This window comes from Oryctolagus cuniculus, chromosome 2 (assembly GCF_964237555.1).
Source record: "Oryctolagus cuniculus chromosome 2, mOryCun1.1, whole genome shotgun sequence".
Taxonomy (NCBI): domain Eukaryota; kingdom Metazoa; phylum Chordata; class Mammalia; order Lagomorpha; family Leporidae; genus Oryctolagus; species Oryctolagus cuniculus.
In genome coordinates, this window is record NC_091433.1 from 112,761,146 (window position 1) to 112,776,404 (window position 15,259).

The window sequence follows — 15,259 nt, forward strand, 5'->3', positions numbered from 1 at the left end:
AGTGTTCCTTGTTAACAGAAAAGGCAAGTTTTATTTTGTAAAACTTATCTGTAAAATATTTTTTAAAAAACCTTATGCAGTAGCATGTGTCACTCGTTTGGTACCATATGGGATCACAGGCAGCTTGCTAATTTTCTCCCCTCTGCGCTGTGAGATGAACTTGTCATATCACAGGGAGTAAGTAGGAAATGTGAATTTCATAGGTGAATTTACATGAGACAGCAACTTCTCAGTAAAGCAAATAGGAAATGCCAATGCACTGCGACTGGGTGCAGATGAGGATGAGCCTCGGCGGCCTAACAGGAGCCCAGGCAGGACCTGTGACAGCTGTCACGTGGGACAGAACTGGAAACCATATTTACCCGAGACCTGAAAGGGGCCTGCTGTTGGCGCAGCAACTGCCAGCGACGGAGAAAACAGCCTGAAAGCAGCATGCTGCCCTTGAACTCAGAGCCTGGCCAGTGCTCACTGGGTCGCCTTTCGGCACACTCCCCTGCTACGGTCACTCCGTGGGGGGTGCTGGAGAGCCCCAGGGTCGATCAAGTGACTCCAGGTCTCTGCAATGGCTTAGATTGATGGCACAAAACACAGGAAGGCACACGAGCACGAAGAATGGCAATGACCCAGAAGATGTCTTCAGACGCTCCCTGGGAGAGGGGAAACCAGGAAAGCAGATGCGTGACTCAGCACAGCGACTTGCAGATTCTCTCAGTTAAGCACTTATGTCTATTCTAGAAGACAAGGGACCTCTCGTGCTGACAATCCCGAAGCTCTGAAACCACCCCGTCTGCGGTATTTCTCCCACCGCCTTCTCTGTGACGGGAGCACCCCGTGGAGGGGCAGACCCAGCAGCCAGCCACTCCAGGCCGAAGCCCGCCTGAAACCAGAGAGTCACCCAGTCCCGCACCAGGCAAGCAGCGATCGCTTCCCAGAGAGGCCCTCACTCCGTCCGTGTCAAAGGAAAGCAGCACCAGCGTGGGCAAACCCACTGGTAAAACGACCTCAAGAGGAGTTTCACTCTGAAACAGACCAAGCGCACTCTCAGCCATACAGAGATCTGTCATTTTCTAAAATCCAAAACACATCAAAAGACGCTGCCCAGGCGTGGTGCGCTCAGGTTTTAAAGTGGCCGGGAGAGCGCCGGCCACAGGCAAGCCTGCAACTCCTAGCGGCATTTGGTCTTTCCAGTCCTGATGGCAGGGCCCACAGGGCTGTGACCCACAGAGCACTCTCGGGGGGAAGGGAGGGGAGGAGAAGGGAGGTATCGTAACTGGGTAGGGGGCGGGCATGTTCCAAAAATACCACTCACAGATGACCGCCACTCAACTCACATTTGACTGCGAAAGCCGCAGGCAGGGAAGCTGTGGACAAGAGACGGCAAGGTGGCTGTGCTCGCCAGCGCCTGGCACCTGTGGGCCAGCACAGTAAGACTGAAATCAGTGAAAATGCTCGGCCTTGAAGAGAACCCCCGCTTGCTGGCCCTCTGTCATCTAAGAAAGGCCTTCCTAATTCGTGAAAACTGGGCGTAAGCACCAGCGCCCGGGACCCACCCATTGATCCTGGAAGACTAGCTCAACCTGCCTCTACTGTTGGAGTTGAATCCAGCATCTTAAAGTCCCATGTCATGGCTGGAATGCTCCATATGGTGATGAGGGCCGGCTGGGGTGGGCGAGGTTCATGACCATGAACAGAAAATACCATGTTAAAAATAGTCATGAGCGTGCTGCGTATCGACGTGGTCACGCCCAGGACGTGTGAGGTGCTCTTGACACACGTGGCTCCAAGACCAACGACCGCTGTGCCAGACTCTGTTCAAGGAAGTGAGTGGATCCTGTGAAATTGAACTTTTCAGCTGTGGCATAAAAGGCCCTTTAAACACGTCCCGAAAGGGACTGAACCAAGAAAAGTCTTCCTGGAAATGGCAAGAGCCTGCTATACCCAAGGGGTTTGCTTTCCTCCAGGTGCGAAACAACAGCGAGAGGAGAGAGAGAGAGATCTGTTGACTCTCCTGTTTTGACATCAACAACAACAACTTTTTTACAGGCATTTGGCTCATGCCTATCAGATCACCAGAACAGGGTCCCCATCCTTAGCCTTAGAACCCCTGTTCATCCTGGCCAGGCTCACCCTCCTGTGACAGCACCATGTCTTATTTTTGCCCCCTCTAGTTCTTAACCCTGGGCTTCATGTGGCAATCAACAGACAAGCAGGCAATGGTCTGGGTTGGTGCAGGCTCAGGCCACAGGCAGGGCCCCGCTGAAACAGAGTCACTGTGTATTCGAAGCCTGGGCTGCGGCTGCCACCTCTTTCTCTGTGCCTCTGGGAGAGCAGAGACCTTGTGTTTGGCTCCTATCTTGCCATCTAGGACCTGGACAGCCCCTGGCCCAGCTCCCTCCCTGGGATACAAATAATAATACTTACTAAAAATTAGTAAATTAGTAAGAATTATTATTGTCTCTGCTTTCCCTTCCTGGAAACTGCACTCCTGTTTCCCACTGGGCAACCTCTGCTGTGCAAAACCCACGGAGGAGACACTGGAGCTGAGAAGCAAAATGCAAAGGCGTGTGGGCCCCAAACTCCAGCCCTCACACAGGTGGGAGGCTACACACCAGACAGAGGCCTGGGGCAGGGTTTTGAAGGACAGCTGGGCACCTCTTCCTGGCTCTCCTGTCTGTGTTCTGGCTGTTCCTCCAAGCCAGGGCTGGGCCAGGACAGAGGACCTGGGCAGGCCAGAGATTCTTTCAGCAGTTCTCTGTTCTCACCCATTTTCTCTTGAGTAGGTATTGCTTTGGTTATGAGAGTCATTCTTTTGAAAGAAAAAAAAATCACATTTTAGATTTTCTTAAGAGCTTATTCAAAGGGCACAGCAGTCCTGGGTGGGGGTCTAATTAGGTGTCCCAAAGATAAACAAAGAATTGTACATTCCTGTGAAATTCTTTTGCTCCTGGTTTTTGCATGTTTGCACACACACATACACAAGGAACACTTTGGGGAAAGAAAATATTCTTATGCACTTAGCACAAGGAGTAAAGAAGAAAGATATATATATATTTTTTTCCATAGGAAGGGCCTTACTTTTCACCTCCTTAAAAGTCTCCAATTTGGTTCAGGACAAATAAAAAGGAAACTGCTGGGATCCCTGAGCAGACCCGGGGGCGGGCGGCAGAGGCCTCCGCAGGAGGAAGCCGGGCTGAGGCTGGGCGGCCTCATTTCTTTATTAACACCACCACCTACAGGGGCTGCTCAGAATAGGACGGTGCAGTGTGGCCCACGGAGCCTTGCAAGAAAAACAACATTCAGAACAATTGCACCACATTTTTTTCAACTTCCTGTTTATTAGTATTTTATCTAAGAGCAGAACAAAAGTCTGTATAAATGGGGGAAAAGAAAAAAAAAATGAACGTGCTGTAAGGCCTGGTCCACAAAGCTCAGGCACAACATCTTTCAGGCTTTCACATGGCCCTGATGCCAGGTGAAGATGGAGGTACAGGGGTGCGCTGCCTTAGGAGAATGACATACTATTTAAACGTGGTGTGCTTTTTTTTTTTTTTCAAGAACAACTGGACTTGTTTTCTGTACCTCGGTATGACAATATTCACTTCCACACTGGAAAAGCCCACATTGTATCAGTAAGAATTTGTATTGTGCTGGAAATACAATGGAAATCCAATCCCCGCCCCTCCAGGTTTACCGGAGAGCTCTATTGTAGAGGGGAAGGATGGGGTTGAGAGGTCAAGGTGAAGAGAGGTCACAAGGTGGACCAGGTGCCAGAGACGCCTCCCTCCTCACAGGAGCCCCGCCTCCTGTGGGGTCCCACCAGCCAAGGCCTGAAGTCGGTTCAGAACGGCGGGCGGCGGGTCTGCCTTCCCCACTTCCCCTGCTCCCCGTGCGTTTCTTTGGGCTTCATCCCAGCTCACTCTTTGCACAAAGTTCAGCGCCACTGAGATTAAGGGAACAAAGGAACAAATGGCCGTAGGACTGAAACTGCTGGCCTCCACGGCCACAGATTGTCTTGGAAAGGGCCTGGAATGTACAGTCCATCTTTGTGGACACACGTTCATCAAAGGCCGGGGCCCTGGCACCATTCCAGCGGTCACTTCCTCTTCGCGTCTCTTGTTCTAAACGCCAGTGAGTCTCATTTCTTTTGAACAGCTCTACCCTCATATTTTCCCTGCTCAAGAACCACAACCAGGGGCCCACGCTGTGGTGTAGCGGGTAAGGCCACCACCTACATTCCAGCATCCCATATGGATGCCGGTTCTAGTCCCGGCTACTCCACTTCCGATCCAGTTCTCTGCTATGACCTGGGAAAGCAGTGGAAGATGGCCCAAGTCCTTGGGCCCCTGCACTCACATAGGAAACCCAGAAGAAGCTCCTGGCTTCGGATCAGCGCAGCTCCAACTATTGTGGCCAATTGGGCAGTGAACCAGTGGATGGAAGACCTCTCCCTCTCTCTCTCTGCCTCTCTTTTTTTCTCTGTGTAACTGACTTTCAAATAAATAAATAAATCTTAAAAAAGAAGAAGAAGCACAACCAGAAGCTGGCGATTATCAGCTGAGGGAATTGCCAAAGATCCTCTTCCACATCCCAGTTACAAGGACTTTGTCATTACTTACTCTCTCTCAGTCTCTTCCAACATTGCCAAGTGTGACCGTGCCTAGGAATTTCTGACACCCGTGACCTCTTCCACATGCGCAGAAGGAATAAATAAGAGAGGCTCCTCTTGTAGGGGCTTACAAGAAACATGTCTGCAGACGGGGAAGGCATCCATCAAAGCTGAAATGTGAACTTAGCGCTGGTCAAGACCAATTTAACTAATCAGAAACACACAGCGAACGCTGGGGCGGAACAAGCGGTGTCTTTCTAAAGAGCTTCAAGCGCCATGAGGGACTGAAAGGGAACGGGACGACCACAGTAAACAAGGCGGCGATCGCTAACTGACAAACACGTTGCAATCAGCACATCCCAAAGCGCTCACTTGCGGAGCACCTAACTTAGAGAGTGCAGAGTCCGTCAGAAAGACAGAGCTCTGGCGTCTCCTTCCCAGAAAGGAAATGGAAATGCCCGGATGAGGAAGTCCTCCTCAAACACGGAAGACACAGATCTCCGTGCCAAGTAGGAAGGAGGTAAACTCTGGGCACCAGGAACTGGGGCTGCCGGCAGGGTGGGGTGAGACGCGCAAGGAGGGCAGGTGGTCTGTGGGCAGCAGCTGGGCTTGTCACCACCTCACGGGGGCCTTAGGATTAATGAAAGTGGTGCTCAGGCTGTAAGAGGCCTTGCGAGCAAGCTACCGAGGTCCCTTTGCCAGCCAGTCTACAAAGGGACAGCGAGTGTCACACATAAGCAAGTGGCGGCTGCTTGCAAGTCAAGGGAGGGCTCCTTGCACACCAGGAAGCTTAAATCTAGTGGATAACCCATGCCACTGGGTACAGCCTAGCGGCCTCCTTGGCTTGCCTCCCTGGTGTCGCAACCTGCATAACGTATTGGGTACACCAATCAGCAGAACTACAATTGGCTCAAGCAGAGGCACATGACCTCAGCTGGTCCAATCAGGGTGAGCCTTAGCACTGCTCCAGGAATGCTGAAAGGAAAGTTCTTTCCACTCCACTTAGACCTATAGAGACAAATGGCAGCCACGCCGAGACCTGCAGAGTTGAGTTTCTTGGAAAAAGGGGCCAAGGCATTAGAGATGGAACCAGAAGTGGAAAAGAGAGAGAAGCTGAGACATCCTGACTTCGTCTGAGAAGCATCATTGCCAACCCTCTTCCCAGCCTGTTCACTTAGATGAGATGGTAAGTTCTGGATTTTGCTTAAAGCCCTTTGAGTTGGGTTGTCTGACACTTTTAACCAAAAGAGTGTTAACCAACTCAGAATGCCTCTACAAGTATAGTCTTTACCCCTCTAAAGAAGTTCTACCAGGGACCGGCGCTGTGGTGCAGCAGGTTAATGCCCTGGCCTGAAGCACCGGCATCCCATATGGGCGCCGGTTCTAGTCTTGGCTGCTCCACTTCTGATCCAGTTCTCTGCTGTGGCCTGGGATAGCAGTAGAAGATGGCCCAAGTCCTTGGGCCCCTGCACCCACGTGGGAGACCCAGAAGAAGCTCCTGGCTCCTGATCAGCACAGTTCTGGCCGTTGCGGCCAATTGGGGAGTGAACCAGCGGATGGAGGACCTCTCTCTCTCTTTCGCCCTCTTCTCTCTCTGTGTAACTCTGACTTTCGAATAAATAAATAAATCTTTAAAAAAAAAAAAAGTACTACCAGTGTGGATTCCTCTTCCTTCAGTAAGTACTGTTACTCAACTGTGCTTTTAACTAAAGACTCAGAAATGCATACTAGGGGGCAGTGTTGTGGCATCGTAGGCTAAGCCTCTGCCTGCATCCCATATGGGCGCTGGTTGGAGACCTGGCTGCTCCACTTCCCATCCAGCTCTCTGCTGTGGCCCGGGAGTGCAGTGGAGGATGGCCCAAGTGCTTAGGCCCTGCACCACATGGGAGACCAGGAGAAGTGCCTGGCTCCTGGCTTCAGATCAGCGCAGCTCCGGCCTTTGCGGCTATTTGGGGAGTGAACCAGCAGAAGGAAGATCTCTCTCTGTCTCTCCCTCTCTCTGTCACTCTGCCACTCAAATAAATAAATTAATCAAAAAAAAAAAAAAAAAAAGAAATGCATACCAAAAAAAAAAAAAAAAATCCAGTAAACTCAGACGAGACCAGTTCTCTTAGTGGCTCTGCTCCTTAGCATGGTGAGAAGTTCCACTCCCAGAGATGGTATCCAGGCTGCCAAGGTGGATCCCTCTGATCCCCCTTTACAGCTGAACAGCAACTGGCATAGGCAGGAAGAACGGAAGTGGGCAGCCCCACTTGCATCCTCAAACCCTTCCCTTTTGCATGCCAGGGAAGACAGAAGCTACTGCTAAAACACCGCTCAGAACAGCACAGGTCGAGAGCAACCAACGGGGCTGCTGGCTGCATCCCTCCAATCACCTTTAGGTAATTATAGGGTCATTATAATAAAATTACCATGGCTGACACTTCTACTCCGATCATGCACCTGATACCATGACACTTCTGAGCTGTCCACAAGTGGTAATGAAATAGGTGACACTCAGTCCTGCCACAAATTGTCCTCCATGAATATCCAATTAGTCCAGCCCCAGACACCACCCTCTATGCCTCCAGGTCAGACAAAGGAATGGCCCTGAGCCTTGTTCAGTACAGCTCACTCTCACGTACATCTCGCTCTCTCTTGAATGTGTACTTTGCTTGCAGGCAGATAAATCTTGCTTCTCAGCTAACCTCGTACTTACATCTCATCCTTGGGTTCTTGTGTCAGAGACAAAAACCTGGACCCAACCTCCCCAAAACACATTATAAAATAACCTCAAATGGAAGTTAAAACATCCAGAAAAAATATAAAGCTGGATTAAACAGTTTGTTCAAACGTAGTAGACTAAGCAATGACAAGAGGCTGCATGATAGAATTGTTAGGCTTCCTTCCATGGTGAACATTATTTCTCACTCAATCGTTTTTTAAGACACCAATTCCCTCTACTCCAGGAATCTTATTTTCTTTTGGTCTCAGGATTCTTTTCTGTGGAGTTTGACCAAGCAGGATACGGCTTGATGAGCTTAACATGTAAAGGCTCTTGACATTCACTTCATAACAAGCAATAGGTTTCTCAGCGTTAGTGCAACAGTTCCACTTGAAAAGGTGTTCACACAGACCACACTTGCTCAGAGAGAAGAAACAGGAGTCCAGCTTTGATCGAATTCACCTTTAGGAAAGAGTTTTGAGACCGCAAGGTATGATTTGCTTCCTAGAAACAGCCCTACCTGTGTGGGCACCCGCCAAGGTTTGGCATCGCACCTGCCCCGGTTCTCATTCATCCATCCTTGCGCAGCAATGAGTACGAATCAAAAAGACAGCGTCACTGAGCTTAGCGGCATGGTCATTTAGAACAAGCACTTAGGGGACCAACTGTCCGCCTTCAAACCCAGGCCTTGTCACCTTCCTGCTCTGTGGCCCGGGACCAGTTATTCATCTCTCTGGGCCTCATTTTCTCCATGTGCAAAAGAGAGATCATAAAGGTACAACTCCGGTGTGAGGATATCATTCACACAATGACCCTGAACCACAATCATCACCTAGGTAGTGCCTGTGCAAATAACTTTAAAACTAACTTTCCTCCTTACTGTAAAACCTAACAAGAACACAGATCCCTTTAAAAATATAACGCTACTAAATAAAGCCCCTGCTCCTATCCTTTGGCCCCAGCCAGAAGTTTTTCAGTGTGAACAACCCACAAATGCCTCATAGAACTGCACTTGTGTAAGTGATCTGCTTTTCAAAGTTCCCATAAAAAGCAAAACTTTCAGCGATGACGCCAGGGGCCAAAAGCTGTACTCCTCCTGGGAGAATGAAAAGCAGTACTGCGATGTTCATCCTGGAGCTCAAAACGAACAGGGTCCAAATTTACAACTGAAAATTCCTGAGGAACATCTTTTCGGGCAGTGCAATGCCACCTCCTTACAGCCCTCCTGGCCTGCACCAACACTGGCCTAGAGCTATAATGCTCAGCTCGGGGCCTGCAGCCATCACCACACCACCCACCCATACGCACACCATGATGGAAGTTATATTTTTATTGACTGGTGATTAAAGAAAAATATTAATGTGAATTCAATTAAGCATGTAAAAGGATTTATATTATTCGCATCCAAAGAGCCCCTCTGGGGCCAGCCTTCTGGCACAGAGAGCTAAGCTGCCACTTGCAATGCCTGCAGCCCATATTGGAGCACCAGTTCCAGTCCTGGGTGCTCTGCTTGAGATCCAGCTCCTTGCAAAATGAGCCTGGGAAAGCAGCAGAAGATGGCTCAAGTGCTTGGTCCACCCATGTGGGAGATTGGATAGAGCTCCAGGGTCCTGGCTTCAGCCTGGATCAACCCCAGCTGTTGCAGCCGTTTGGTGAATGAACCAGTAAATGGAAGCACACGCTCTCTCTCTCTCTCCTTCTCTCTACTGCTCAAATAAATGAATCTTTAAAGAAACAAAAAGAGCCCCTCCCTCACAGAATACACAAATGCTCCAGATGATCATTATTTCATGAGTCGTGACAGCTGAGAGCAGGTGCATTTCTGAGTCCCTGAGAGCAGGGAGGCGGCGGCTCTTCAGGAGAACACCTCCACCTGCAGTAGGGATGCCCGGCCACGGCGGCGGAAGACACAGCAGAGAGGCTTCTACATCTTAAATGCTCGCGGGAAGTCAGGTCCTTAGAGAAAATCAGTCCAGTATCAAAAGCGTTCTGTGTTATCAACAGACAAACTCACTTTGCTACTAAGAGCCATTCGCTGGCCAAACACGACAGAAGATACTGTTGTTACAGGAAAGGGAAATGGTGGTGGAGAACATGTAACGACCTCGGTTCTCTGTCTCACATGGAAGAAGAATTTCCAAGCGGACAGCAGAGAGATTTAAAAGCGAGATTTTATTAGAGTCAGAGACCTCCAGTCAGAGCAGTGTGGAGGGGGATCCAAAAGAGGGAAAAAACCCCAAGGACCCTGTGGCACTGGGGTTTTTAAGCATAATTTGGGGGACAAAACTGTCAACCAATAAGGTGGGGACAAACTCAACAAAAGACCTGATTTATAGTTCTTTATCCTGTCTGGCAGGGGCACTGTAAAATAAAAACACCATCAGTAAGGGTGGGATAGCTAACTTGTTTTCACAGTAAACTGTGAGCTCAGTAGGGAATCGCCACTCGCTTGCTGTTCTTGTGGTAAATTTGGAAGGTCCCCAGGAGTGGGCAGTGGGCAGGCAGGCACTTCTGACCTTGCTGAGGATAACTTTTGGGGGAAAGCAAGCCCTCCATACTCCAAATTTCCACTGCGACCACCCTGACTCCTCACACACCCCGGGTAGGCGAGAGGGGAGAGGGTGCAGATGGTGCCATCACCCTCCAAGACACCCCAAGACCTGAGCATCTTCCAATGGACCCTAACCCTTCAGTGTCCAGTCCCCCACCGCTCTAGCTGTATCAGAGGATGGCGAGCGAGCCACGAAAGCAGCAGCTTCTTAGAAACCATTCACTGCCAGTTCTTGAAACCACACTGATGGATTCAAACACGCATCAAGGAACCCAGGGCACCGTGTGTTTGTTCACACTGCGGGAGCACGGCGCCTGCAGCCAGCCCATGCTCCCGGTGTTCACCCTGGTCTCACACTCGGTGCCTCCCACCCCCTGGCCGTGCCGCGCCTCAGCTGGAGTGGTGCGGGGCGTGAGGGCGAGGGTGGGAGAGAACAAGGCCCCACCCACAGCCTGGGTTTCACCCCGCAGCCAGGGCTCCCCTTTGAGTTATCTTCCTGGCCTACCCCACCCCCGCCAGAGTCTTGCATATTCATTACGGATTCATTCTCCGTCCCAGAGTGAATGCGCACCGGAGGCCAGTCCAGCGTTTGCATCGGATTGACTTTCAAATGCGCAGGTGCAATTTGGAAACTAGCTTCTTCCCTGAGAAGGGCAATCTCGAATATCAAGTAGAGGATTAGGAGCAGTGTCAAGAGCAAAGCCCGGAGGCTAACACCGAACTTCTAACGCAAATGGAGCGGAGAAGCGTGCGCGGCCGGGAATTAGCCAGACGGGAGGAGGGCGGCACGGAGGGTGCGTTCCTGCGCTGGTCCGCGGGGAGACGCCTCCAGGATCCTCGGGCCTCCCGGGTGCTTAGGAATACAAATGTCCACTTCCGGTCGAGTCGCTGTCACTGCCTCTGCATTGTGTGTGATCCCTGTGCGGTTCACCTGGAGTGACCTGAAGTGACATCGCGCAGACGGAAACTGCTCAGCTCAGTAAAACGGGTGATGCGCCTGCCTTTACCGCCCCGTGAGATAAACTACTTAGGGATTTTTTGAATATGAATTTTAGACCGAAATGATTCTATTAAGCTGAAACCCTTATCACTTTGTGAAGTTCAGATAATCTTGATGAATACTTTTGCATTTTTTTAAAAGGATGTCAAGAGTTTCTAGCAGTGGGCATACAGGAGGAGTGATTTTCTGGGGGAATAATTTCTTCTTTTTATTTGAGAGAGAGAGAATCTACTGGTTCACTCTCCCCAGATACCTGCAACAGGGCTGGGCCAGGCTAATACCAGGAGCCCAACTACTTGAGCCATCACCTGCTGCCTCCCGGGGTCCACACTAGCAGGAAGCTGGAGTCAAGAGTAGATAGGATTCAGGCCCAGGTGCTGCACCGGAGTACCCAGCGCACCCCGTGACAGCATTGCAAGCTGTGTCTTCAACCACTGTTCCAAGGAGATAATTTCTTTGTTCCTTGCTCCTTTCTTGTACCCAGTTTCATTCCCAAGGTGGATGTGCAGGGTCTTCCAAAGCTCACAGCTGCACTGGAGTTACCAGCCACTCCGTAAATGACCCCGAGTACAAAGAAAATCTAGTTCCTTTATGAAACGCCCCTAAAGTAGCTACAGGCTAAACTGCAGGTGAGAAACCTCTATAGGCAAAACTGCCAAGGCAAAGCCAGTGCAGTGGGGTGGTGGGTTAGGCTGCAGCTTGCGGCGCCAGCATCCCATATGGGAGCCGGTTGAGTCCTGGCTACCCCACTTCCAATCCCACTCCCTGTTAATGCACTCGGGAAGGCAGCAGGTGATGGCCCAAGGTTTGGGTTCCTGCCACCCACATGGGAGGCCCAGATGGAGATCCAGGCTCTGGCTTTGGCCTGGCCCAGCCCTGTCTGTTGCAGTCATTTGAGGAGTAAAGCAGCAAACAAAAGATCTCTCAGTGTCTTTCTCTCTCCCTTTCAAATAAATTTTTAAAAAAATTTTTTTAAAAAGGAATGGCTTGCCTTTTCCTGCTGTGCCCAGGCCCTCGCAAACATGTGAACACATCTGGTTAGGGTAGGGTATAGGGCTCTCATGGTTCCCAAATACCAAAGCCATATTCTCCAACCCTTCTGGTAATAGCAGGAGGATAACACACATCTCTCCTGACTCGAGCTCTGTCTAGTGGCCAGGCCTGCAGAGGACCCGGGGTCCCACCCTACCTCTGGACAGAAACCAGAGGACGCCGCCTCCTGTCCACTGCGCCGGCCTCGCGCCCTTTCCTTCCCCTTTCTGGTTTCCTGAGGAGCTTTGAGGTCACCCTTCCATAGCTGGGAGCTGGGCTGGGGAAGGGAGAAGTCCCCGCATGCCCCATGGGAACATCCGTGGGTCTCACAAGTGCTACATGCTGCTACTGACATCGTGATGGGGCTGTCGATTCCACCTGCCTGCTGTGTCCACGCCCACAGCTCATCCCCAGACCCCGCCAACAGCCATCAGAACATTAGGGAATAATGGCTGTGGGGAGCAACTCGGACTAGACTAAGTTACTGGAATTAAGACTTATTCTATGCATCTGCTCTCCCACAATATGGTGCTGGGAGAGAAGAAAACAGCTTCTACACAGCTGCCTCCAGTTCAGCCAATAAACTGTAGGACCTGCTCCTGATTGGAGGAGAGCAGCATACTCGGCGTGTGGGCAGCCTAGTTAGGATTGGCAGAGGAGGACTATAAAGGAGGAGAGAGATGGCATGTACCAGGAACATCTAAGAGGAACATCTAAGGGGAACATCTAGCTGAAGGAACACCTGTGCAGCCCCCGAGAGAGCCGGCCGGCGGTGTGCCGCTCCCCTGCGGAAGTGGGGAATGTGGCCAGGGGGAACCGCCCTTCCACGGAGGTGGAAGGGTCAGTAGCCAACCCGGGAAGAACCAGCAGCAAACCCGGGGAGGGCCGAGCAGACGAAAGAACAGCGCAGGGTCCTGTGTCGTTCCCCCACGAAGACGGGGAGCGACAATGGCAAGCACATACATGCTCAGTACAGATACCAATGGTTAAGAAATATTTCCCATCCCTGGTTAGGTGGGTGCAGGACCCAGAAATGCAGGGTGCTACCATCTGCATTTCCAGACACAACGGAATCGCTAGGCTACCCAAAATTAAGTTGATTTTTATAAAATTCCCTCCCAAGAGAGGTGGGGGCATGATGATGGAGAGGTGATGGTTAGTGGGTCTTACTGGTGAGGAAGACAAGAAAGAACCAAAGAAGGCGGGGCCCGGAGTAGGGGTGAAGAAGGAGCCGCAGAGGGGAGGCTCCGAGGGGAGGTGGGAGGGGTGCTGCAGAGAGCTGGGAGGAGACAGGGTCGCCTGGGGAGAGGCTGACAGCGCCCCATGCCTCTGCTTCAAGCCAGCACGGCGCCCTCAGCGTGCTCGTGCTTCCCGGCTGGACCCAGCGCAGGGGCCGGTGCCATCCCAGGCCACTTCGCACTGCTAGACCTGAACACGACAGGCCAGGAAACATAAAGAGGGGAGTTCTGTTTCGAGGCTGGGAAGGGCAGGAGCACGGCCTTGGCGCGTGCTTGCTGCATCACCCCCATGGCGGGACAGAGCCTTCCTCTTCCTATAAGGCCACTGGGGCCAATGGCTGCCTCCGCCCCCGTGACCCGGGACGCCCCAACCCAAACACCGCGTGAATGTCAGGACTCACTTTCGTGGGACTCGCTGCAACCATCACAGGTAAGGAGCCCTTTGGCGAAGTGTCTCTGACTCAGCACCACTCCGCAATCACAGCCATTATGAGGAAATCAGACAATTTCACCTCCACCCCAATTCCAAAATATTTAATAGGAACTTACACTGCAGCACTTTTTAAAAAAAAAAAGTGTCCCCAACTGAATCTCAAGGAATTTAAATGCATGTATGCATAGCAATAAATGTTACGTCTATAAACTAATGAGCTATAACCCTTGACAATGTGCAATGTCAAAAATAATGCTTTAGGAGACCTAAAGGGAAGTTGGGAGTCCCAGGAGCCAGCTGGGTCAGCGCACGCGTCCCATCCAGCTCAGGTCATTTTCCTGTGGCAGGCTGTCAGGACCGGTAACCAAGGAAACGCAGCCAGCAGCCACCCGAGGCTTCAGCAGTCTCCGGCCCCCCGGAAATCCCGGAATCCGAGGTGGAGAACCAGGCTCTGGTGCAGGTTGCTGATTTCACAATTGCTTGACTGGCCCAGGAAATCTGACTGGCGCCACCTAGAGGACTATCTCGGCTCAGGCTCCAGACCTCAGTCCTAAGGCCCAGTTCTGCTCACCATGTAAACCCTGATGTTGTTATGGGGCCGACGCTGTGGCGATACTGGCAAGGTCAGTATCCCATATGATTCTTCTTCTTCTTCTTCTTCTTTTTTTTTTTTTTTTTGGACAGGCAGAGTGGACAGTGAGAGAGAGAGACAGAGAGAAAGGTCTTCCTTTGCCGTTGGTTCACCCTCCCGTGCTGATCTCAAGCCAGGAGCCAGGTGCTTCTCCTGGTCTCCCATGGGGTGCAGGGCCCAAGCACTTGGGCCATCCTCCACTGCACTCCCGGGCCACAGCAGAGAGCTGGCCTGGAAGAGGGGCAACCCAGACAGAATCCGGTGCCCCGACCAGGACTAGAACCCGGTGTGCCGGCGCCACAGGCGGAGGACTAGCCAATTGAGCCACAGCGCCGGCCAAAGAACAAGTTTTTCCCTCGCACTTGCTACCCATGACTGGTGACTGATGGGTTGGAAACGCCGGGACCACCCATGCAAGCGCAGGTTTAGCAGCGTCTCCTCCGTCTCAAATGCTGGTGCGATCAGTATTCTCAGCTGGGGTGTGTGGGGGGGGAGGGTGGGGGTGCTGGCCGGCCTGAGCTGAAGCATCACTATTGGTGTTGCTCTGAGCGGCTGGATTCCTTAGGCAACGTCACTCTCAGAGAGACTGGCCTCCGCAGGCGGAGGATTAGCCTATTGAGCCGCGGCGCCGGCCTCCCATATGGTTCTAGTCCCAGCTGGGCAACTTCTGATGCAGCATGGAGACCCGGATGAAGTCTGGTTCCTGGCTTCGGCCTGGGCCAGCCTCAGCTAGGGAACCGGCAGATGGAAGATGTCTCTCTGTATCTCCCTCTCTCTAGCCCTACCTAGAAACAATGCAGATGGTGTATCTGTCAGAGCCCTTGATGACGGAGTCCCTGAAGGGATAATGAATACCAGAAGATTTTGATGGGACAGACAATGACTTAAATATTCCAAAAACAGAGTTAAATACAGGGAATATTAGATTATGCACTTTTGTATGAGAAAACATACAAGCCCATAAGTTCAGAATATAGAGATTTGTCTTTTGTAGCAGAAATTAAGGGGGCAAAAGTCTTATGGGAGTCCTTGAGTCACAAGAAGGGTGCCATAACCAACAGCTA

The 15,259-nt window shown here is 51.4% G+C and overlaps 2 long non-coding RNA genes across 2 annotated transcripts in view; one reads left to right on the top strand and one right to left on the bottom strand.

Annotated features, from left to right (window-relative positions):
- Window positions 1-15,259, bottom strand: part of LOC138848557 (uncharacterized) — a 70,742-nt gene that overhangs the window by 33,273 nt on the left and 22,210 nt on the right. The gene's annotated exons all lie outside the window — the stretch shown is intronic.
- On the top strand, window positions 5,090-6,252 carry LOC138848559 (uncharacterized). The gene is made up of 3 exons (XR_011386491.1): window positions 5,090-5,126; window positions 5,613-5,792; window positions 5,908-6,252. It is a non-coding gene; the product is annotated as an uncharacterized lncRNA (long non-coding RNA).